Below are 26,061 nucleotides of genomic sequence, written 5' to 3'. Positions count from 1 at the left end.
TTAAAGCTTGTTTTTCGGTGTGAGCCAAGGCTCCGTGTTGAAGGGCGTACATTGACCTATAGATAATTGTTCACTTTTTTATACGACTGCAAAAATTTTAATTTTTTGGTCGTATATTGCTATCACGTTGGCGTCGTCGTCGTCTGTCGTCGTCCTGCGTCGTCGTCGTCGTCTTCCCAATACTTTTTCTTTTCGCACTCTAACTTTAGTAAAAGTGAGGAGTTTTGGTCCCAACATTTTAGGAATTAGGGGCCAAAAAGGGCCCAAATAAGCATTTTTTTGGTTTTCGCACTATAACTTTAGTTTAAGTGAATAGAAAATTTTGACACAAGGTTTATGACCACAAAAGGACGGTTGGGATTGTCTTTGGGAGTTTTGGTTCCAACAGTTTAGGAATTAAGGGCCAATAAAGGGCCCAAATAAGCATTATTCTTGGTTTTCGCACAATAACTTTAGTATAAGTAAATAGAAATCTATGAAATTTAAACACAAGGTTTGTGACCATAAAAGGAAGGTTGGGAGTTTTGGTCCCAACAGTTTAGGAATAAGGGGCCCAAAGGGTCCAAAATTGAACTTTGTGTGATTTCATCAAAAATTGAATAATTTGGGTTCTTTGATATGCCGAATCTAACTATGTATGTAGATTCTTAATTTTTGGTCCCGTTTTCAAATTGGTCTACATTAAGGTCCAAAGGGTCCAAAATTAAACTTAGTTTGATTTTAACAAAAATTGAATCCTTGGGGTTCTTTGATATGCTGAATTTAAAAATGTACTTAGATTTTTAATTATTGGCCTAGTTTTCAAGTTGGTCCAAATGGGGGTCCAAAATTAAACTTTGTTTGATTTCATCAAAAATTGAATAAATGGGTTCTTTGATATGCCAAATCTAACTGTGTATGTAGATTCTTATTTTTTGGTCCAGTTTTCAAATTGGTCTACATTAAGGTCCAAAGGGTCCAAAATTAAACTAACCCCTGTGAGATGATAATGAATAATTCATGAATATGCATGAACATTTCATGAACTGTTCATGAACAGATTTCATGAACAGTTCATCATATCTTCATGAACATTTGATGAACAATTCATGAACTGAAAATCGACAGTAATGTTCATGAACTTTAATGTTCATGAACAATTCATGAACAAGAAAGGGTTCATGATCATTGTTGTTCATGAACATTTAAATGTTCATGAACCTTTCTTGTTCATGAATTGTTCATGAACATTAAAGTTCATGAACATTACTGTCGATTTTCAGTTCATGAATTGCTCATCAAATGTTCATGAAGATATGATGAACTGTTCATGAAATCTGTTCATGAACAGTTCATGAAATGTTCATGCATATTCATGAATTATTCATTATCATCTCACAGGGGTAAATTACTGTCAAGGAGAGGATTCTGGGGGGGATTGGAACCCACCCTTTTTTAGCAAGATCAATGCATATGAAAGGGTTTATAGTACATAGTTTGAACCCCACACCTTTTTTAAAATGGCTGGATCTGCACCTGTACCCACCCAATATTAAAACTAAAGTAACTATGCGTCAGATATAATAATATAAAAGGATACATGTAAAGTTTCTGCTTCTTTCTGTAATATTTTGTTGTCTCTGTTCTTCCAAGTAGAATCGCTGAATAAATGTAACTAAAATCTCCACGGAATCTGTTTTACTATCAAAACTGGCAGCTCCAGTTTGATATTTAATCATTCAATCCCCTAAAAGTATAAAAAAAATCCACAAAGAATCAATTGTTCTAGATGTTTTAAAGCAATAAAATTCAATTGAAATGTTGTTGCCTGTTTATACACTACATCTGAAGCTGTTAATGAATCAAATTCATTTCAAAACCCTCCCCCTTTTTATCCCCTGAAGATTAAAAAAACTGGCTACTTATTATTTTCACAAAAGAACAATTCAAACAATTCAAAAACTATAAATTTTAGGTAACTACCAATAATCATATGTGGAAACAATTATTCATTTTGTTTATATAATTAAAAATAAATTTTCAAATATGCTTTCAGACTTTCTGATGTTGCTTTGCTCAAAGAAACCATAAAAAAATTATATTTCCTCAACAAATTATATTTTATAATAATATACACATGTCTGTCATGTTAAATTAAATTTGTAATGCACTTATCTGAAATCTTTCTGACTGGAAATGTCTTTTCCGTGTTTCCATCAGCGTAATCTCCATTTTGGTGACGTATTACCCAAGAGTGCACTTACGCTGACGTTGAGACTGTGACAATCTCGCCCCAGATAATATCGGCCAGAAGTTGATCTGTGCCGTAACGGAAGTATGAAAATAAATCAAGGGTGTCGCAAACAAATATTTATTAATATGCAGTTTTATTAAGTATAATAAAAAAAAAATCTTTAGTTTAAACGGCACATGTGAATAAACAAGTGGACTCACTTGGAAGGTATTTTTAGGGCCGAACTGTTCAGTACGATTAAAACCACGAGGTCAAGGTTTGTTTACATTGTACATACGTTGAGAAACGTCTGTCGTTGGGCCTATCTATCATTGATCTGATATTTTTCTAAGTTATTTATATGCCGGACGACAATTAATAGAAAGGCACATATGTGAACTTGGAGAAAATCAGAATTTACATCTTTAGCAGTTTAGGGAAAGGAAGAGTAAAAAAACCTTCTTGCAGCAAACCAGTAACAGCAGTGACAGTCCCACACGCAGTGTTACCAGTTACTAAATCATCTATTATTCATAACACATGCATATGACAGATGAACATTTCAAGAATTTCAATGATCAGCTCGTGATTCATCAAAACTTCATGAACATTCATAAAATACTTTTAATGAACATTTCATGAATTTTTATGAGCAGCTACTGATTCATCAAAACTTCATGAACATTCATAAATACTTTTAATGAACATTTCATGAATTTTTATGAACATCTGGTGATTCATCAAAACTTCATGAACATTCATAAATACTTTTAATGAACATTTCATGAATTTTTATGAGCAGCTAGTGATTCATCAAAACTTCATGAACATTCATAAAATACTTTTAATGAACAGTTCATGAATTAAATTCATGAACCTTCATTTATGAATTATTTATGAATTTTCATGTACCATTCATGAACATTCATGAACCATTCATGATAGTTCATGAAGTCATGAATTTCTTCTCGCCGGGGAAGCTTGATTTTAACAAAAATTAAATTCTTGGGCTAATTTGATATGCTTTATCTAAACATGTACTTTGATTTTTGATTATGGGTCCAGTTTTCAAGTTGGTCCAAATCAGGATTCCATATCAAGTATTGTGCAATAGCAAGAAATCTTCAATTGCACAGTATTGCACAATAGCAAGAAATATCTAATTGCACAATATTGTGCAATAGCAATTAATTTTCAATTGGAGTTATCTTTCTTTGTATAGAATAGTAGTTGATAATATATGTTGGAAATTTGCCAGACATGACTTTGATGTCATTTTTAACCGGATTTTTGTGACAAAAATATCGGTTATTGATTTGGGGATGTACGGCGGGCGGTCGGGCAGTCGGGCGGGCGGCAATCAAATGGAACTTGTCCGTGCATTAATTCATGAACCGTTCAGCCAAAGCTTTTAAAATTTTAATATGTTGTTACTGACAACTAAGTGATGGTCAAATTGGATATTGACGATTTTCACTTTCACCATTCATCAGTAATGGTTCTTGTGATATTGCCAGGACACAAATAAATATTAATAAATCTGGTTTGCTGTCATTGTGACAGCCTCTTGTCTATTTTTATTTGCCAATAACTTTATGTAAATAACTTCATTGGAAATTTGCCAATATAAAATGTTGCTGATGAAGTTTTTTTTTCCTTATCTTATCTAAAATATTTTTAGATAATATATGTTGGAAATTTGCCAGACATGACTATGATGTCATTTTCTATTTTTATTTGCCAATAACTTTATGTAAATAACTTCATTGGAAATTTGCCAATATAAAATGTTGCTGATGAAGCTTTTCCCATCACTTGGCGTCCGTCGGCGTTGTCCGTCGGCGTCCGTCGTCGTCCGTCGTTGTCCGTCGTCGTTAACTTTTACAAAAATCTTCTCCTCTGAAACTACTGGGCCAAATTAAACCAAACTTGGCCACAATCATCATTGGGGTATCTAGTTTAAAAAATGTGTGGTGTGATCCGGCCAACCAACCAAGATGGCCGCCATGGCTAAAAATAGAACATAGGGGTAAAATGCAGTTTTTGGCTTATAACTCAAATTCAAAGCATTTAGAGCAAATCTGACACAGTAAAAGTGTTTATCAGGTCAAGATCTATCTGTCCTGAAATTTTCAGATGAATCGGACAACCCGTTGTTGGGTTGCTGCCCCTGAATTTGTAATTTTTAGGGAATTTTGCTGTTTTTGGTTATTATCTTGAATATTATTATAGATAGAGATAAACTGTAAACAGCAATAATGTTCAGCAAAGTAAGATTTACAAATAAGTCAGCATGACCAAAATGGTCAGTTGACCCCTGAAGGAGTTATTGCCCTTTATAGTCAATTTTTAACCATTTTTTCGTAAATCTTAGTAATCTTTTACAAAAATCTTCTTCTCTGAAACTACTGGGCCAAATTAAACTAAACTTTGCCACAATCATCATTGGGGTAATTTGTTTAAAAAATGTGTGGCGTGACCTGGCCAATCAACCAAAATGGCTGCCACGGCTAATAATAGAACATAGGGGTAAAATGCAGTTTTTGGCTTATATTATATAACTCAAAAACCGAAGCATTAAGAGAAAATCTGACAGCGTTTAATTGTTTATCAGGTCAAGATCTATCTGCCCTGATGTTTTCACATGGATCGGACAACCCGTTGTTCGGTTACTGTCCTGAATTGGTAATTTTAAGGAAATTTTGCCGTTTTTTGTTATTATCTTGAATATTATTATACATGTTATAGATAGAGATAAACTGTATACAGCAATAACGTTCAGCAAAATAAGATCTACAAATAAGTTTACATGACCAAAATAGTCAATTGACCCCTTAAGGAGTTATTGCCCTTTATAGTTAATTTTTAACATTTTTCATAAATTTTTGTAAATTTATAGAAAATATTTTCCACTGTAATTGCTGGGCCAAGTTCATTATAGACAGAGATAATTGTAGCAACAAGAATGTTCAGTAAAGTAAGATCTACAAACACATCACTATCACCAAAACACAATTTTGTCATGAATTTATCCGTGTCCATTATTTAATATGCACAAGACCAAGGTGAGCGACACAGGCTCTTTAGAGCCTCTAGTTCCTTATCTTTTCTAAAATGTTTTTAGATAATGTATGTTGGAAATTTGCCAGACATGACTATCATGTCATTTTCTATTTTTATAATTTTCTGATGTATTTAAATGAGTGTTTATGGTTTTGCAAAGTCCATTTAAAATTTGAATTGAGATGATGATGATGATGGAGTGGCTTGACATTTGTTTTGTGTAAAAACCCCATATAATGTCAAAAATTTGATCACAATCCAAATTCGGAGCTGTATCATGCTTAAATGTTTTTCCCATACCTGCCCCAACTGTTCAGGGATTGACCTCTGCGGTCGTATAAAGCTGCGCCCTGCGGAGCACCTGGTTTAAAATTGTTATTCGGATGGAGAGTTGTCTCATTGGCACTCACCACATCTTGAGAAATCCCAGTCCGATGTCAGAATAGGTAACAGAAGAAAAATAAGCAAAATTACAATCTATGATACATAAATTAATGACAGACAGTAAATTTTTGTTTTACATTCTATACTGTGGTCATGGTGGTATAAGCTTTGTGAAACTAATGGAATGATAAGTAAGCACTGTTGACACACTTTAAAGAGATCATCAGTCAATTTTATAAAGCATGATTAAAAAGTTGGATTGCATGATTACTGTTTAAGGTCCAGTGGCACATTAAATGCATGTTCCGGAGGAGAACATGAGAATATGATATTCATATAAACCTTGCCTTGTACTAGCTATAGACCTGCTGAGCTGGGTTTTAATGTGCTGGTTCACAAGGTAACAGCACACAGGAAGATGTGTCACCCTATCCAGCCATTTTAAAAAGGGGGGTTCCCAACCCAGAGTAAAGGGGGGGTTCCAAATATATGCTCCCATTCAAATGCGTTGATCGGCCAAAAAAAAGGGTTCCAACCCCCCTCCCCCCCCCCCTGGATCCGCCACTGAACTCTGAGACAATTAGTCTTTGCATCTTTGTCTTACTCCTAAATGTTGCTTGCTTAGCGAAAAGCAGCAAATACCAAGTCTGTGGTATGACCAAGCTTGTGATCTGACACTCTCAAGGAGAGCATGCTACCAACAGACCTCCAAGGGGGTCAAATAAAATACAAAAAAAGGCAAATAAGCTCCGATCATTGGTAGAATAAAATGAAAATTTTGACAAATTTTGCTTTACTTTTTAGGTTGCACTTGTCACTGCTTGTGTGAAATAGACAATATGTTCTGGATAATAACCAATCCTGCACAACAGGTCAAGTAACCATGATAACTGTGTCGATGATCAAAATAAATATTGCAAAAGGATCCTAAATTTCTGAGAGCAAGGTGATGTTCCATAAACAGGTGATTTATACCTTTGAATTTTAGGTTTATACTCTGTACTTAGATTACTTTTTACTGATCTTAATCTCCTTCAAAGTCAGTAGCTTATATTTATTATAGGGATACTTAATAACTTAACTCTGTTATCAGAGTAAATTGTTAAACAACAGATGTGCAATAAAAATTGTTTACCTCCACTTGTATTTTTGTCCATCTGATGAGTTAAGCCTTTTTCAACTGATTTTTATAGTTCGTTCTTATGTTGTACTGTTATACCACTGTCCCAGGTTAGGGGAGGGTTGGGATCCTGCTAACATGTTTAACCCCGCCACATTATTTATGTATGTGCATGCCTGTCCCGAGTCAGGAGCCTGTAATTCAGTGGTTGTCGTTTGTTTATGTGTTACATATTTGTTTTTCGTTCATTCTTTTTTTTACATAAATAAGGCCGTTAGTTTTCTCGTTAGAATTGTTTTACATTGTATTATCTGGGCCTTTTATAGCTGAAAATGGGGTATGGGCTTTGCTCATTGTTGAAGGCCGTACGGTGACCTATAGTTGTTAATGTCTGTGTCATTTTGGTCTTTTGTGGATAGTTGTCTCATTGGCAATCATACCACATCTTCATTTTTATATTAAATGTTAAAAAAAAAAATCAAAGAAAAAAAAATGCACGTTGAACTCTTAAAACATTTGTAAAAGATATAGAGTTGGGAATTGGGACTTGAAAGACTAAATTTAATGCCTCCATTACCTTACAGATTAATTAAGCTTTATATAAAAGTTTATACTAACACCTGATATTTTAGTTTGAGTCTTCATAATAATTTATTTTGATCGCCATCCAACTGCATTTATACTGTTAAAAAAATTCTTAAGTGGTGTTTCTAGAAGCTTAATGGGTCAAGATGTGTAATTCGTTTCCTGTAGGCGACAATGGTAGCTTTTTCTTCAATTTCTCTGTCCATATTGTAAAATTGGAAGAAGGTTCTTACTCAGCCTAAGAAGAAAAGCATGACTGATTGACAAAATTTAAAGATGCAGTACAACCATAAAAGTTTTGTCTTAATTTTATCACAATGCCCATTCAGGAAAGACGTTTGAAACACAGGCACTTGTTTCTGTCAATGGGGGTTACCAATCCACACTTGTTTCTGTCAATGGGGGTTACCAATCCACACTTGTTTCTGTCAATGGAGGTTACCAATCCACACTTGTGTCTGTCAATGAGGGTTACCAATCCACACTTGTTTCTGTCAATGGGGGTTACCAATCCACACTTGTTTCTGTCAATGGGGGTTACCAATCCACACTTGTGTCTGTCAATGGAGGTTACCAATCCACACTTGTGTCTGTCAATGAGGGTTACCAATCCACACTTGTGTCTGTCAATGAGGGTTACCAATCCACACTTGTTTCTGTCAATGGGGGTTACCAATCCACACTTGTTTCTGTCAATGGGGGTTACCTATCCACACTTGTGTCTGTCAATGGGGGTTACCAATCCACACTTGTTTCTGTCAATGGGGTTACCAATCCACACTTGTTTCTGTCAATGGAGGTTACCAATCCACACTTGTTTCTGTCAATGGGGGTTACCAATCCACACTTGTGTCTGTCAATAGAGGTTACCAATCCACACTTGTGTCTGTCAATGAGGGTTACCAATCCACACTTGTTTCTGTCAATGGGGGTTACCTATCCACACTTGTTTCTGTCAATGGGGGTTACCAATCCACACTTGTGTCTGTCAATGGGGGTTACCAATCCACACTTGTTTCTGTCAATGGGGGTTACCTATCCACACTTGTGTCTGTCAATGGGGGTTACCAATCCACACTTGTGTCTGTCAATGAGGGTTACCAATCCACACTTGTGTCTGTCAATGGGGGTTACCAATCCACACTTGTTTCTGTCAATGGGGGTTACCAATCCACACTTGTTTCTGTCAATGGGGGTTACCTATCCACACTTGTTTCTGTCAATGGGGGTTACCAATCCACACTTGTTTCTGTCAATGGGGGTTACCAATCCACACTTGTGTCTGTCAATGGGGGTTACCAATCCACACTTGTTTCTGTCAATGGGGGTTACCAATCCACACTTGTTTCTGTCAATGGAGGTTACCAATCCCCACTTATGTCTGTCAATGAGGGTTACCAATCCACACTTGTTTCTGTCAATGGGGGTTACCATGTCAATGGGGGTTACCAATCCACATTTGTGTCTGTCAATGAGGGTTACCAATCCACACTTGTGTCTGTCAATGGGGGTTACCAATCCACACTTGTGTCTGTCAATGGGGGTTACCAATCCACACTTGTGTCTGTCAATGGGGGTTACCAATCCACACTTGTGTCTGTCAATGGGGGTTACCAATCCACACTTGTGTCTGTCAATGGGGGTTACCAATCCACACTTGTGTCTGTCAATGGGGGTTACCAATCCACACTTGTTTCTGTCAATGGGGGTTACCAATCCACACTTGTTTCTGTCAATGGGGGTTACCAATCCACACTTGTGTCTGTCAATGGAGGTTACCAATCCACACTTGTGTCTGTCAATGAGGGTTACCAATCCACACTTGTGTCTGTCAATGAGGGTTACCAATCCACACTTGTTTCTGTCAATGGGGGTTACCAATCCACACTTGTTTCTGTCAATGGGGGTTACCTATCCACACTTGTGTCTGTCAATGGGGGTTACCAATCCACACTTGTTTCTGTCAATGGGGTTACCAATCCACACTTGTTTCTGTCAATGGAGGTTACCAATCCACACTGGTTTCTGTCAATGGGGGTTACCAATCCACACTTGTGTCTGTCAATAGAGGTTACCAATCCACACTTGTGTCTGTCAATGAGGGTTACCAATCCACACTTGTGTCTGTCAATGGGGGTTACCTATCCACACTTGTTTCTGTCAATGGGGGTTACCAATCCACACTTGTGTCTGTCAATGGGGGTTACCAATCCACACTTGTTTCTGTCAATGGGGGTTACCTATCCACACTTGTGTCTGTCAATGGGGGTTACCAATCCACACTTGTGTCTGTCAATGAGGGTTACCAATCCACACTTGTGTCTGTCAATGGGGGTTACCAATCCACACTTGTTTCTGTCAATGGGGGTTACCAATCCACACTTGTTTCTGTCAATGGGGGTTACCTATCCACACTTGTTTCTGTCAATGGGGGTTACCAATCCACACTTGTTTCTGTCAATGGGGGTTACCAATCCACACTTGTGTCTGTCAATGGGGGTTACCAATCCACACTTGTTTCTGTCAATGGGGGTTACCAATCCACACTTGTTTCTGTCAATGGAGGTTACCAATCCCCACTTATGTCTGTCAATGAGGGTTACCAATCCACACTTGTTTCTGTCAATGGGGGTTACCATGTCAATGGGGGTTACCAATCCACATTTGTGTCTGTCAATGAGGGTTACCAATCCACACTTGTGTCTGTCAATGGGGGTTACCAATCCACACTTGTGTCTGTCAATGGGGGTTACCAATCCACACTTGTGTCTGTCAATGGGGGTTACCAATCCACACTTGTGTCTGTCAATGGGGGTTACCAATCCACACTTGTTTCTGTCAATGGGGGTTACCAATCCACACTTGTGTCTGTCAATGGGGGTTACCAATCCACACTTGTTTCTGTCAATGGGGGTTACCAATCCACACTTGTACTATTTGTGATGCCGCTTGAGCAAGTGAAAAGTCCTTAAGTTCTCTGGAAATTCAGTTCAGTACAAACATTTAATAACTCCAAAGTTTTTACATCATTATTGTATAGTCTTTGTAAGTCGATTTCACAAAAAAACTTACAACCAAGATTGATCGTAAGTCATGAACAATTCAGTATACTTACGATCAATCTTAGTCGTAAGTTTCTTTGTGAAACCAGTGACAAACCAGACATTTTCATAAAGGTGTGGGGGGGGGGGGGGGGTCCACTGACTGCCTAAGAAGGGGCCACTCCAGTCATGCTTCAGTGATTCCCTATATAATCTACCAAATGTTTCCAACAAAAGGGGGGGGGGGCACCCTGGTCCCTCTAAATCTGCCTCTGGAAACTGACTCCTGCTCTTAAAAAAATCACAAATGTTTATGCTCTGAATCAAGTACTAAAAATAGCATGATGTCCAATTTCATGCATGCCATACAGTTTTTTTTTATTTCTATTTATAGTTGAGTTCCTCACTCTGAGGTGCATTAGGGATATTGACCCATTTGGATCATATCTGGGAACCAGTAGGTAAACAGGACCAGTTGACAGTTCTCATCACTTGATAATCTTCCTTTGTAAGTTTGTATAATTTTGCGTTAGCTTCTCCTTTGAAATTACTTGGACAACTGGAACCAAACTTGTCATCAATCATTTCTTTGGGGTAGCTTAAGTTTAAAAAAGGTATGTTGGATTCTCAATCCTTACAACCAACTTTGCCACCAAGGATTAAGATAGTACATGTGGGGTAAGATATTTATATGAAAATTATTATAATTAGAGAAAATCTGATAATGCAGAAATATTTGGATGTCCAGATCTATTATATATATATATCTACCATGTCTACATGTAGCTAGTCTTTCTTCTACCAAAATTGTCAGACAACTCCTTATTCAGTCAAGGGTCTAACTTAAATAAATCACTGTGTATCATCAGTACAACGGATATAGGTACTAACCAAGCGGGCGTTATTGATTTGACCTCACACTGTAACGAAAATCTGTGTTTTGTTCACATAATATCAATGTGTACCTCAATCTAAACATAATTGTTGTTTTAAGAAATGATTTGGTCGTAGGTTGATAATTAGAAATGTCTCATTATTTACCCAAAACAAGAACCATTACTAAAAACATGTGCAAATACTTTTCAAAGAAGTTGGCACTCGTCTCATCCAATATAATTCTATATTAATTGCAACTCTTTTTTTGATAGAAAGCCAGTGATATTGTTGGCTTTTTTCAAAACTACCTCTACCTTTTTTTATTGGGAAAATATGCGTCATTTTTATCTAATCATTGCTAATTGGGAAATTTATAATAAACCATGAATTTGACTGGAACTTCAATTTGCAGACCCTCTTTCAAGAGGTAAACTCTCATTTGAAATAATACCCCTTGTTGTCAGTGATGATACATAAATAGACCCTCATATCTGCACATATAGTCATTTTAGGCATGAAAAATGTTTAAATGAGTGTTTTTTAGTTTGTAATCTTGCACAATTACTATTGAGACTGCACTGTTTGGGAAAAAAGTTGTCTTTTTGGGAATAATTTTAAGCCATTTTTTTTCAAATTGGGATTCTTCTCCAGGGGAAAAAGCTTTTATTCTCCAGTAATTTAAGACAAACAATATCACTGACTGTGTGTGTGTAATAAGTATAGTTGTATCAATAATTGGCATTGCAATCTTTCATGCTTATGTTTTTTTTTCGATATTTTATTCAGATAAGAAGCGTTGTGTACGGTGTTTATCTGACCACATAAATCCTTCTGTACGGTGCATAATTAGTTAGGTTGCTGTACACCGTACACAAAAACAAAATTTTCATACTCGTTTATTACCCCAAAAATTTCAAGGAAGGAGTAATCACAGGTAGGTTTATGATTGGTAACTATTACTGTTGCCCTGTATTAGCCTTCTTTCAGGTAAAACATGTAAATGTCTCGACAATTGTATCGAAATTAAAAGTTGGTGTTGACATTCACAACTATTTGTGCATTTACAAGTTAATTGTTCTAACTAAAATATAAAAGTTGTCTTATAAATAGGAAAAAATTGATGTGAAAATTATTTTGGAGCAGGAATTTCAGATGTTTAGAAATGTACACTAAATGTTCATAAAACAAAACAAAGATTTTGTTACCGTGTCAGTTCAAAATTGATCATGACCGCTTGGTTAGTACCTATATCCACTGTACGATGATACACAGTGTAAGTTATTAGAGAAAAATAACATACATGACGTTATTTTGGGCTAAAATATCAAAAAACTGTGATAACATATAAATGTATGTTACATGTTTCAAAGAGGCAGTATACATCCTTTACTTTTTATACGACCGCAAAAATTTTAATTTTTTGGTCGTATATTGCTATCACGTTGGCGTCGTCGTCCTGCGTCGTCGTCGTCGTCCGAATACTTTTAGTTTTCGCACTCTAACTTTGGTAAAAGTGAATAGAAATCAATGAAATTTTAACACAAGGTTTATGACCACAAAAGGAAGGTTGGGATTGATTTTGGGAGTTTTGGTCCCAACATTTTAGGAATAAAGGGCCAAAAAGGGCCCAAATAAGCATTTTCTTGGTTTTCGCACTATAACTTTAGTTTAAGTAAATAGAAATCTATGAAATTTTGACACAAGGTTTATGACCACAAAAGGACGGTTGGGATTGATTTTGGGAGTTTTGGTTCCAACAGTTTAGGAATTAAGGGCCAAAAAAGGGCCCAAATAAGCATTATTCTTGGTTTTCGCACGATAACTTTAGTATAAGTAAAAAAAATTAATGAAATTTAAACACAAGGTTTATGACCACAAAAGGAAGGTTGGGATTGTATTTTTGAGTTGAGGTCACAACAGTTTATGAATTAGGGGCCAAAAAAGGGCCCAAATAAGCATTTTTTTTGGTTTTTGCACCATAACTTTAGTATAAGTAAATAGAAATCTATGAAATTTAAACACAAGGTTTATGACCATAAAAGGAAGGTTGGGATTGATTTTGGGAGTTTTGGTCCCAACAGTTTAGGAATAAGGGGCCCAAAGGGTCCAAAATTGAACCTTGTGTGATTTCATCAAAAATTTAATAATTGGGGTTCTTTGATATGCCGAATCTAACTATGTATGTAGATTCTTAATTTTTGGTCCCGTTTTCAAATTGGTCTACATTAAGGTCCAAAGGGTCCAAAATTAAACTTAGTTTGATTTTGACAAAAATTGAATCCTTGGGGTTCTTTGATATGCTGAATTTAAAAATGTACTTAGATTTTTAATTATTGGCCTAGTTTTCAAGTTGGTCCAAATGGGGGTCCAAAATTAAACTTTGTTTGATTTCATCAAAAATTGAATAAATGGGTTCTTTGATATGCCAAATCTAACTGTGTATGTAGATTCTTAATTTTTGGTCCAGTTTTCAAATTGGTCTTCATTAAGGTCCAAAGGGTCCAAAATTAAACTAAGTTTGATTTTAACAAAAATTAAATTATTGGGCTTATTTGATATGCTTTATCTAAACATTGTACTTTGATATTTGATTATGGGTCCAGTTTTCAAGTTGGTCCAAATCAGGATTCCATATCAAGTATTGTGCAATAGCAAGAAATTTTCAATTGCACAGTATTGCACAATATTGCACAATAGCAAGAAATATCTAATTGCACAATATTGTGCAATAGCAATTAATTTTCAATTGGAGTTATCTTTCTTTGTATATAATAGTAGTTGATAGAAAATTTGAAATTTGCCAGACATGACTATGATGTCATTTTCTATTTTTATTTGCCAATAACTTTATGTAAATAACTTCATTGGAAATTTGCCAATATAAAATGTTGCTGATGAAGCTTTTTTTCCTTATCTTATCTAAAATGTTTTTAGATAATGTATGTTGGACATTTGCCAGACATGACTATGATGTCATTTTCTATTTTTATTTGCCAATAACTTTATGTAAATAACTTCATTGGAAATTTGCCAATATAAAATGTTGCTGATGAAGTTTTTTTTCCCTTATCTTATCTAAAATATTTTTAGCTTAAAAGTTGTGTCCATACTTGTTCTCATTTCAGATTTCATAAATAAAAAGAAAATTTCTTCAAACATTTTTTTGACAGGATTAATATTCAACAGCATACATGGCATAGTGAATTGCTCAAAGGCAAAAAAAATTTTAAGTTCATTAGGCCACATTCATTCTGTGTCAGAAACCTATGCTGTGTCAACTATTTAATTTTAGATTTAAATAAGTTTGAAGAAGAAATCTTTAATTGATTTGTAAAATCTTGACATTTGTTTTGTGTAAAAAACCCATATAATGTCAAAAATTTGATCACAATCCAAATTCAGAGCTGTATCACGCTTAAATGTTTTGTCCATACCTGCCCCAACTGTTCAGGAATCGACCTCTGCGGTCGTATAAAGCTGTGCCCTGCGGAGCACCTGGTTTAAATTGTATACAAGTTCTACTGTTATTAATATTGTCTTTATGTATACTATTTTTTTTTTTTTTTTTTTTTTTGATTGAGTTAAGTCTGCCAATTGATATTTTATCGTATGTTTTTCTTTGTTGTGATGTTATGCTATTGTTTCAGAAAAAGGGAGAAGGTTTGGATCCATTAAAACGTTTAATCCCGCTGCAAATGTTTGCACCTGTCCTAAGTCAGGAATCTGATGTACAGTAGTTGTCGTTTGTTTATGTAATATATACGTGTTTCTCGTTTTGTTTATATAGATTAGACCGTTGGTTTTCCCGTTTGAATGGTTTTACACTAGTAATTTTGGGGCCCTTTATAGCTTGTTGTTCGGTGTGAGCTAAGGCTCCGTGTTGAAGGCCGTACTTTAACCTATAATGGTTTACTTTTTAAATTGTTATTTGTATGGAGAGTTGTCTCATTGGCACTCACACCACATCTTCCTATATCTATGTATACTAAACTTTAGAAAGATATAACATTTTATAATTCGCCAATCATGTATAGTACACCTATAGATGTTATTACAGAAAATATATGCTTTTCTACATCTCTTCAAAGCCATTTCTCAGACATACATCACAATGTATTTTAATTCACTGTTAGAAATAATGATCAGAGCATGTAATGAGGTTCTGAGCAAGCTTCCTGGTAATTCCCAAGTGTCTTATTTTATAAGTTACATGCCTGTAATAACTAATAAAATTAAGATTGAGAATGTGTCAAAGAGACAACAACCCGACCATAGAAAAAACAACAGCAGAAGGTCACCAACAGGTCTTCAGTGTAGCGAGAAATTTCCGCACCTGGAGGCGTCCTTCAGCTGGCCCCTAAACAAATATATACTAAGGATTATCAAGGTTATGCATTAAGTTTCTGCGCAAAGTTTCAAAAATTCAAAGAGGACCCACTAAAAATAAAAATATATTTTGATATATACAGTCCGCCAAAAGTTAAGCACCACCTATTTTTATTGCATCAACATTTTTTTCCAATTTAAAAAATCAATTATTCCTTGAAAAAAAGAAAACGTTCATGTAGCAAGTTTGCTAACATATACCATATAAAACAAACCACACATACAATTTTGGTCACTTATGAAGGTTCTATGCATTTAGGTTTTACGTTCATAGAAATGGTGTAAATTACACAAATCAGAAATTTAAGTTTCACTGTGACTTTATTTTTTTACAACAATTAATCACCCAATATCATTAAAATTTCCTAGAAATAATCTTTGGTATGTTCGCCAAATTTAATGTCAATATTTGAGTCAATAGCATGTGTAACAACCTCTCTTCCGGTACAGTTCCATAACACGACGTCTGAGACTCTTTACAAGCATTCAAAACTTGAGTTGAGGAAATCTAAGCCATTCATCAACAATTACCACTTTTAAATCGACAAAATTTTGTGAAGGTTGATCTCTGCGATTGAGATTTCTGCCAATGACATCCAAGACATGCTCGATAGGGTTTATGTATGGAAACATGAAAGGCCAAAATATAGTGTAAATGACTTTTTGCTCTTTGGACTCTGTTACAATCCTTGCCATGTGTGGTCTAGTGTTGTCGTCCATGTACAAGGGTCGTGACCATGTTGCCGCAATTGGGGGATTATTAAATGAAAGACTACAATGTTTTTAGGCACTAAATATCTGTATGACTGTCCATTTATGTGACCCTGCAGGATATGCATACCCAGCTAACAACGGAATAAGAAACAACCCGGTACTGTAACACAACCAGGACTGAATGAAATCATTGGACAAATGTTGTTTTGGTCATTGGCCGTATTATTTCCCCGCGAAAATCGTATTATGGCGACTACTGGTCGAATCATAAACCGACTCTTATATATCTGACCAATGAGTGTTTTGTCAGCTTCTCATGTTCGAGCATAGATAGTCATTATCATAATCCTGTTGAAACCTGCTTTTACAGTGCCTGCCTGTTAGGGCATGTCTTTTGGCAGTACGACTTGCTCTTCGGTTGCCTCTATGAAGTCGACAGACCAATGTACTAACACTAACACGACCACCTGGAGAAACAGTGTATTTGTAAACGCACAGAATGCCCTTTAATAAAAGGTTGCTTGACTGCTTTATCTGAGTTCAATCTTTTTGGTCGTAATGAATTTTCTTAGTGTATGTTCATAACACCAAACATTAATATTTTTTTCGCAATAGTTAAACAAAATATTGCCAGTTATATATCGGTGGTGCTTAACTTTTGGCGGACTGTATATTAAATAATAACAAACATATGGTACTACAGATTAAGAAATAAAGACCAGGCCCCGGCGCCATAAAACTATTTGAGAAAAGTTTTTTTACTCAGCCTGAGAATTTTCTCAATTTTTTTATTCTCAGCAAAATGCACCGCCATAAAAAAATTCTCAGATATTTCCTTACTCAAAGTTAAGAATATTCTTAAATATTTGAGTATAGCCAAAACCATACTTAAGTACAAAAATGTATATAAAAAAAATCTTAAATGTTTTTTTTTAAGGTAACTTGATTTGATATAAAATTACAAATGTTGAAATTTGCAATGAAGAACTTCACTTATCACCTCAAATCAAATTCTATCCAAAGGAACATACACATCTTTATTCCTTAACATATTTTTTTTCGTACATTTTTTAGGATGAATACTCAAAATCAATGTTGTCTAAAAAAGCTGATTAATGGGGTGCTTAAATGTGCATTTTTTTACATAAAAAATAAGAGTAAGGTAAAACGACTGAAATATGTCTCATAATTCTGTAAAAGCATATGAAAATTAAAAATGTAAGTTGTTAACCCCATCTTTGTTAGTTGGTTGTACATATTAATCTTACCTAATTTTAAAAGATACTGCAAAAAAAGCTTCTCATTGTAGATACTTCTTCACTTTTAACATATCCCGCTTGACGCTTGAATATCTGATCTTTCTTAGAAATTACCCAAATAAACGAGGTGATTAACAGAAAAGAAAATACCCCCCCCCCCCAAAAAAAAAGAAGAAAAAATGTGCCAAAAAAAATAAAGAATAAAGACTGAAAAATGGGGTGCTAAAATGTACAATTTTCTTCTATAAAAATTAAGAATAAGGTAAAACGAGTGAAATATTGAACTGGTCGTAATCGGAATTGGTCAATTGATGTACGTAAGCATTGCAATTTCTGTACATCCATAACCATCAGTATTTTGCTAAAAAATCACGATCTTGCATCAGGAGTTAACAAATCTTGACGTTTTATTTCGTCCACTATTACAGACAAAGTCAACCTAACATCCTTCTCCTGCATTGTGTCAGAAATTACACAAACATTACACCATAATAAAACAGTTCGTGTCAGAGATCAGACCAATATGTTCATTGACAAAAACGTTGCAATAGTGGAAAACAAATTGAAAACAACAAATCAGAAATATGGCAAAGAGACGAAGGTCAACTTTGTCCGAGTTGAAATCTCAGTTTCTTTAGATTTTTCAAAATTTATAAATGAACAACTAACGGTAATTTAAGTCATAAGAAACCAGGGCCGTAACTAGCGTCTTTTAAAAGTCAGGCAAAATATATTCGCCGAGCGAAGCGAGGCGAAGGGTCTGGAGGCCGCTCAAGGCCCCCAGAAGCTTTGAAAAGAATGACGCAAAATCGTGCATTCTGACCGTTTCCCGGACTCTTTCTTACTCTGAAACGCAATTATTTTTTAGCTATTTTTTCGACAATATTCTGGTCTCAAAGCAAAATATATAGATTCATTGTAAATAAAAAACTTTTAGGTTTAAGGGACAACATCAAAAGACCGATATGTAGGATAAAGCAAAAATCGTAATTCTCATAATCATTTTAATACCAGATCTGTCTGTTCTTGTCTTGTATTGTGTTTAGACTTTGGAGAAATTTTTTTGTGACTGAATTTAGATATAGTGGCAGTGCAGTATCATACTTTAAGTACGCTTAAGTCGACATTAGGGACCACCTGACTTTGTTTTATGGTATTAATGATTCTTTCATTGCTGAAGACCCTCAGGCCAGCGACTATCAAGATGAAGAACAGGGATAAAAACCCTGATCATAGATAATTTGTATTTTTTCTATGTATTGACTCTGTGTGCGATTAAGTCCCGTGCACGTTTACTCCATATTCCTTTATTTTGTATTAAAGGGTCTGAACACGACTTAATTGCAAGCCCTTCAATGTAAAAGGTTATATATGGCAATACATTGTGTCTTTTTCAAATGATTTGATACCGGGAGATTGGTGCATGGTCTCAGCTCAGACTCACTTTAATTTATACAGTAGTTGTCGTTTGTTTATGTAATATATACGTGTTTCTCGTTTCTCGTTTTGTTTATATAGATTAGACCGTTGGTTTTCCCGTTTGAATGGTTTTACACTAGTAATTTTGGGGCCCTTTATAGCTTGTTGTTCGGTGTGAGCCAAGGCTCCGTGTTGAAGGCCGTACTTTAACCTATAATGGTTTACTTTTTAAATTGTTATTTGTATGGAGAGTTGTCTCATTGGCACTCACACCACATCTTCCTATATCTATTCACTTTAATTTAACCCATGTCAGCTATCTAGTTTTATCTACAAAAAAGAGAGCCAGTTTTGTATTCTTTAATATTAAATTCAATTCTCCATGAAGAACCGATCAATTTTTCTGTGTCCAGTAGCATCGTATCTTCTTAAAATATTTTCTCGCACAATGACAATGTCTGGACATCGGTGGACATGCAACATTACCAAAAACCACACAACCGTCCACCTGTCATCGTAGATCTAATTTCAAATACTCTTACAATTGAATGTAGTTTTTTCAATTAGACAAAAGGTCCTTCAGTATAAGAAAACTCAAGTTTTAAACAAAATTACTAGATTTACAAAAGAAAATCAACACTTAGACTATAGTCATAAAGTAGGACAATACATGAACAAAAGACAAACCCGGGTACAGATAAGACCCATAACTACAAACAATAGACCATCAACACTGAAAACTAAAAGTAAATTAGAAACATAGATCACGAAAAACATGCAGGGGCGACATCAGAGAGTGAAGAGAACTTGCTTCTTGCAAGACACTCGCCGTGAAAACAATTTGATATGAAGACAAGCTTTTGTTTCATTTTTTTTTATATCAAATTTCCAACATGAGGCATTTGCCTCATTTGCCTCCATGTGGTTACGGCCCTGGAAACCTCAAATCAAAAAACAATAATGCATATGTTTTTTATAACTCAATGGATAGTTTTCATTATAAAACTTATGTACATATACTTTTTTTCTGAAGAAAATTCTTTAATTTGTTCATATTAAGAAGAATTTTACATTATTCTAATTGTTTCCTTCCAGGAAGCATTTCCGACATATTTTCCGTATGCAAAGTGACCTCCGTGTGACCCACTTCGTAAAAATCCGGTGATCGCAATACGCATGGATGTCCTTTAAAATAAACTATTATCTGATTGTACATGTTAAACATGTGCTCAATATCCATGCTTTTTGGTGGATTGTTGACAAACAGGTGACAATCGTTAAACTTCGGCTTTAAAACACGAACTTTAACTACCTGCTATATTTTCACAACACTGACCGGTTGAAAAAAAAATTGACGATTATACGAAATTTATGTGAAAAAAAATGATAAAATCGTGCACAGAAGACTTATTCTATGATGTTTGTATGCATTGGTTCAAGAATTGGAATAACATTATTTTTCACCGGTCACTTGTTTATTATGACTTTAAATAGAGTTACAGAATCAAAAAAGTCTGAGCTCACGTTCGCCAGCATGCTTACTACGTCTTATGTTCCAGTTTTTTAAGATCCATAATTCATTGCAATTTAATGCAACATTTTTTGGTAAGGGCTGTTTGACTGATACTCGAGGACGGATTATTACATTGTTTTCAATTTTTTTGTTTGTTTTTTTAATGTTCACTTCCAATAAATTTTAAATATATGCTCCACAATAGATGATAGATAGGCATTTTTTTATATTTTGTTGGGCAGTTGGGCTTATCAATGTCTTTTCTCTCTTAAATCTATTTTTACAATTTACTACTGGTACATCAATTAGATTGCAGTACCGGTGCCTCATATCTACTAAACCAAATACATGTATAAATCAAATATACCTACATGTTATGTCATCCTATCTACTATTTATTATCTTAGATATCAAAAGTTTTACAAAGAAAGTACCCCCCCCCCCCCCCCTGTTTGGTTTTAAACAGATAATAGTTAAAATATTGATATTCGGGAATGTATCATTTGTGCAGTACAGTAGTACAGTGACAGATTCGGTGGGGGGGGGGGGTATTGTTGTCATACATATGTCGTTGATCCAGACAAATAATTTATCATGTCAAAATCATGATACAGAAGGAAATTTCCATAAGCACGATCAGAATTTTACAGAAAATATTTCTTACTGAATAGAGAAAAGTAGTTTTGTTTGTTTTATTAAACTGTTTTTATTTTCGAAAATAATGTTTGTACAAGGTGTTGTTAATAACTGTAATGGACATTAAATATATATGCCATGCCTTCTCACACGACGTCGTACTTTTATTTTCTCTTTCTGTGCAATATGTTATCAAACTCATTATGCAGAGCAAATTTTATGATTACTTGCATAATTGTTAAATCGTATTAAACATGACTTTTGTTAAATTCTGTATCAGATTTATATTAATATTAAAGTTACATATATCTTGAATATTGACAACGGATTCATATTATTTACTGGCTTTCATATTGATTTAAAAAATATTTGGTTTGTCGTTTTTTTTTTTTGTTTTTTTTTTCCATTGTAGATGTGAGAAAAATGCAGCTCTGTTTCTCTTAAAATTGTCACATGGTGTCTTATGTCGTCTGAATACATAATGTTTGTTATTGATCCGTAATAATTATCTTTTCAAAATGTTTATTTGGCACGCCATACTCGATAGAAGTGCGGACGTGAAAGAAAGCACTCTTCACGTAAACGTCAACGAAGATTTCATTTTATCTTTTAAAAAAATACAAAATATGATCTAAATAAAGAAGTACAAAAATATATATATACATATTTATAAGAAGCTACGGGTAAATAACTCAAGTATTTCAAGATCTTTCTCTTATAATATCTATTAGGTTCTATATTTCTATACAGATACTGTCATTCAATATAGCCAGTTATATATCGGTGGTGCTTAACTTTTGGCGGACTGTATATTAACTAATAACAAACATATGTTACTACAGATTAAGAAATAAAGAGCAGACAACTCATGAAAGTATCTGTAATAACACATACATGTATGTTATTTTTCTCTAATAACTTATTAAAGTTAGACCCTTGACTGTTATTTGAGTTATTCCCTTTAAATGACAATATTTTTCAGTTTTTGCTAAATTATTATATTGGAAAATCAAATAAAAAGAGAAAAACTAAAATGTAAAATTATTATCTTCACTAGCCAAGGAATATGATCCTGCCCCTCCTCTCAATAGGAGGCTAGATTGTAACTCTTGGCTAGCAAAAATCTGCGGGACATAAATTTACAAATAGGTCAACATGGCTAAAATTCTGTCGACTCCTTATTGCTCTTAAAAACAACAATGTTTACCTATTTTTATACGACCACAGAAATTGAAATTTTTTTAGTCGTATATTGGTATCACATTGGCGTCTTATCTGCGTCGTCTTCTTTTAGTCCTCTTTGCGTCTTCCGAAGACATTTGGTTTTCGCACTATAACTTTAGGATAAGTAACTAGAAATCTATGAAATTTAAACACAAGGTTTATGACCACACAAGGAAGGTTGGGATTGATTTTGGGAGTTTTAGTCCCAACAGTTTAGGAATTAGGGGCCAAAAGGGGCCCAAATAAGCATTTTTCTTGGTTTTCGCACTATAACTTTAGTTTAAGTAAATAGAAATCTACGAAATTTTGACACAAGGTTTATGACCATAAAAAGGAAGGTTGGGATTGATTTTGGGAGTTTTGGTCCCAATAGTTTAGGAATTAGGGGCCAAAAAGGGCCCAAATAAGCATTTTTCTTGGTTTTCGCACCATAACTTTAGTATAAGTTAATAGAAATCTATGAAATTTAAACACAAGGTTTATGACCATGAAAGGAAGGTTGGGATTGATTTTGGGAGTTTTGGTCCCAATAGTTTAGGAACTAGGGGCCAAAAAGGCCCAAATAAGCATTTTCTTGGTTTTCGCACTATAACTTTAGGATAAGTAAATAGAAACCTATGAAATTTAAACACAAGGTTTATGACCACACAAGGATTAGGTTGGGATTGATTTTGGGAGTTTTAGTCCCAACAGTTTAGGAATTAGGGGCCAAAAGGGGCCCAAATATGCATTTTTCTTGGTTTTCGCACTATAACTTTAGTTTTAGTAAATAGAAATCTACGAAATTTTGACACAAGGTTTATGACCATAAAAAGGAAGGTTGGGATTGATTTTGGGAGTTGTGGTCCCATTAGTTTAGGAATTAGGGGCCAAAAAGGGCCCAAATAAGCATTTTTCTTGGTTTTCGCACCATAACTTTAGTTTAAGTAAATAGAAATCTATGAAATTAAAACACAAGGTTTATGACCATAAAAGTGAAGTTGGGATTGATTTTGGGAGTTTTGGTCCCAATAGTTTAGGAATTAGGGGCCAAAAAGGGCCGAAATAAGCATTTTCTTGGTTTTCGCACTATAACTTTAGTTTAAGTAAACAACAATGTTTACCTATTTTTATACGACCACAGAAATTGAAATTTTTTTAGTCGTATATTGGTATCACATTGGCGTCTTATCTGCGTCGTCGTCTTAGTCCCCTTTGCGTCTTCCGAAGACATTTGGTTTTCGCACTATAACTTTAGTATAAGTAAATAGAAATCTATAAAATTTTAACACAAGGTTTATGACCACAAAAGGAAGGTTGGAATTGATTTTGGGAGTTTTGGTCCCAACAGTTTAGGAATTAGGGGCCAAAAGGGGCCCAAATAAGCATTTTTCTTGGTTTTCGCACTATAACTTTAGTTTAAGTAAACAGAAATCTATGTAATTTTGACACAAGGTTTATGACTATAAAAGGAAGGTTGGGATTGCTTTTGGGAGTTGAGGTCCCAACAGTTTAGGAATTAGGGGCCAAAAAGGGCCCAAATAAGCATTTTTCTTGGTTTTCGCACCATAACTTTATTATAAATAAATAGAAATCTATGAAATTTAAACACAAGGTTAATATGACCATAAAAAGAAAGTTGGGATTGATTTTGGGAGTTTTGGTCCCAATAGTTTAGGAATTAGGGGCCAAAAAGGGCCCAAATAAGCATTTTCTTGGTTTTCGCACTATAACTGTAGTTTTAGTAAATAGAAATCTATGACATTTTGACACAAGGTTTATGACCATAATAGGAAGGATGGGATTGATTTTGGGAGTTTTGGTCCCAATAGTTTAGGAATAAGGGGCCAAAAAGGGCGCAAATAAGTAATTTCTTGGTTTTCGCACTATAACTTTAGTTTAAGTTAATAGAAATCTTCAAAATTTTGACACAAGGTTTATGACCATAAAAGGAAGGTTGGGATTGATTTTGGGAGTTTTGGTCCAATAGTTTAGGAATTAGGGGCCAAAAAGGGCCCAAATAAGCATTTTCTTGGTTTTCGCACTATAACCTTAGTTTAAGTTAATAGAAATCTATGAAATTTTGACACAAGGTTTATGACCATAAAAGGAAGGTTGGGATTGATTTTGGGAGTTGAGGTCCCAACAGTTTACGAATTAGGGGCCATAAAGGGGCCCAAATAAGCATTTTTCTTGGTTTTCGCACCATAACTTTAGTATAAGTAAATAGAAATCTATGAAATTTTAACACAAGGTTTATGACCACAAAAGAAAGGTTGGGATTGATTTTGGGGGTTTTGGTTCTGACAGTTTAGGAATAAGGGGCCAAAAGGGGCCCAGATAAATAATTTCTTGATTTTCGCACTATAACTTTAGTTTAGGTTAATAGAAATCTTCAAAATTTTAACACAAGGTTTATGACCACAAAAGGAAGGTTGGGATTGATTTTGGGAGTTTTGGTCCCAACAGTTTAGGAATTAGGGGCCAAAAGGGGCCCAAATAAGCATTTTTCTTGGTTTTCGCACTATAACTTTAGTTTAAGTAAACAGAAATCTATGTAATTTTGACACAAGGTTTATGACTATAAAAGGAAGGTTGGGATAGCTTTTGGGAGTTGAGGTCCCAACAGTTTAGGAATTAGGGGCCAAAAAGGGCCCAAATAAGCATTTTTCTTGGTTTTCGCACCATAACTTTATTATAAATAAATAGAAATCTATGAAATTTAAACACAAGGTTAATATGACCATAAAAAGAAAGTTGGGATTGATTTTGGGAGTTTTGGTCCCAATAGTTTAGGAATTAGGGGCCAAAAAGGGCCCAAATAAGCATTTTCTTGGTTTTCGCACTATAACTGTAGTTTTAGTAAATAGAAATCTATGACATTTTGACACAAGGTTTATGACCATAATAGGAAGGATGGGATTGATTTTGGGAGTTTTGGTCCCAATAGTTTAGGAATTAGGGGCCAAAAAGGGCCCAAATAAGTAATTTCTTGGTTTTCGCACTATAACTTTAGTTTAAGTTAATAGAAATCTTCAAAATTTTGACACAAGGTTTATGACCATAGAAGGAAGGTTGGGATTGATTTTGGGAGTTTTGGTCCCAATAATTTAGGAATTAGGGGCCAAAAAGGGCCCAAATAAGTAATTTCTTGGTTTTTGCACTATAACTTTAGTTTAAGTAAATAAAAATCAATGAAATTTTGACACAAGGTTTATGACCATAAAAGGAAGGTTGGGATTGATTTTGGGAGTTTTGGTCCAATAGTTTAGGAATTAGGGGCCAAAAAGGGCCCAAATAAGCATTTTCTTGGTTTTCGCACTATAACCTTAGTTTAAGTTAATAGAAATCTATGAAATTTTGACACAAGGTTTATGACCATAAAAGGAAGGTTGGGATTGATTTTGGGAGTTGAGGTCCCAACAGTTTACGAATTAGGGGCCATAAAGGGGCCCAAATAAGCATTTTTCTTGGTTTTCGCACCATAACTTTAGTATAAGTAAATAGAAATCTATGAAATTTTAACACAAGGTTTATGACCACAAAAGAAAGGTTGGGATTGATTTTGGGGGTTTTGGTTCTGACAGTTTAGGAATAAGGGGCCAAAAGGGGCCCAGATAAATAATTTCTTGATTTTCGCACTATAACTT

The 26,061-nt window shown here is 34.7% G+C and overlaps 1 protein-coding gene across 3 annotated transcripts in view; it reads left to right on the top strand.

The window, feature by feature from the left end:
* Positions 1–26,061, top strand: part of LOC143054461 (uncharacterized) — a 261,664-nt gene that overhangs the window by 201,939 nt on the left and 33,664 nt on the right. Inside the window, exons 2-3 of one of the 3 annotated variants that reach the window (XM_076227469.1) lie at positions 6,464–6,623; positions 10,800–10,913. The exons of 1 other annotated variant lie outside the window; for it this stretch is intronic. The gene's annotated coding sequence lies outside the window, so the exon portion shown is untranslated. The remainder of the gene's footprint in view (positions 1–6,463; positions 6,624–10,799; positions 10,914–26,061) is intronic. One more of the 3 variants, XM_076227468.1, reaches the window with a different exon arrangement.

Source organism: Mytilus galloprovincialis, chromosome 12 (genome assembly GCF_965363235.1).
Source record: "Mytilus galloprovincialis chromosome 12, xbMytGall1.hap1.1, whole genome shotgun sequence".
In the NCBI taxonomy this organism is placed as follows: Eukaryota; Metazoa; Mollusca; class Bivalvia; order Mytilida; family Mytilidae; genus Mytilus; species Mytilus galloprovincialis.
The sequence above is the reverse complement of the archived record's forward strand: the minus strand, read 5'-3'. Positions and strand labels throughout refer to the sequence as shown.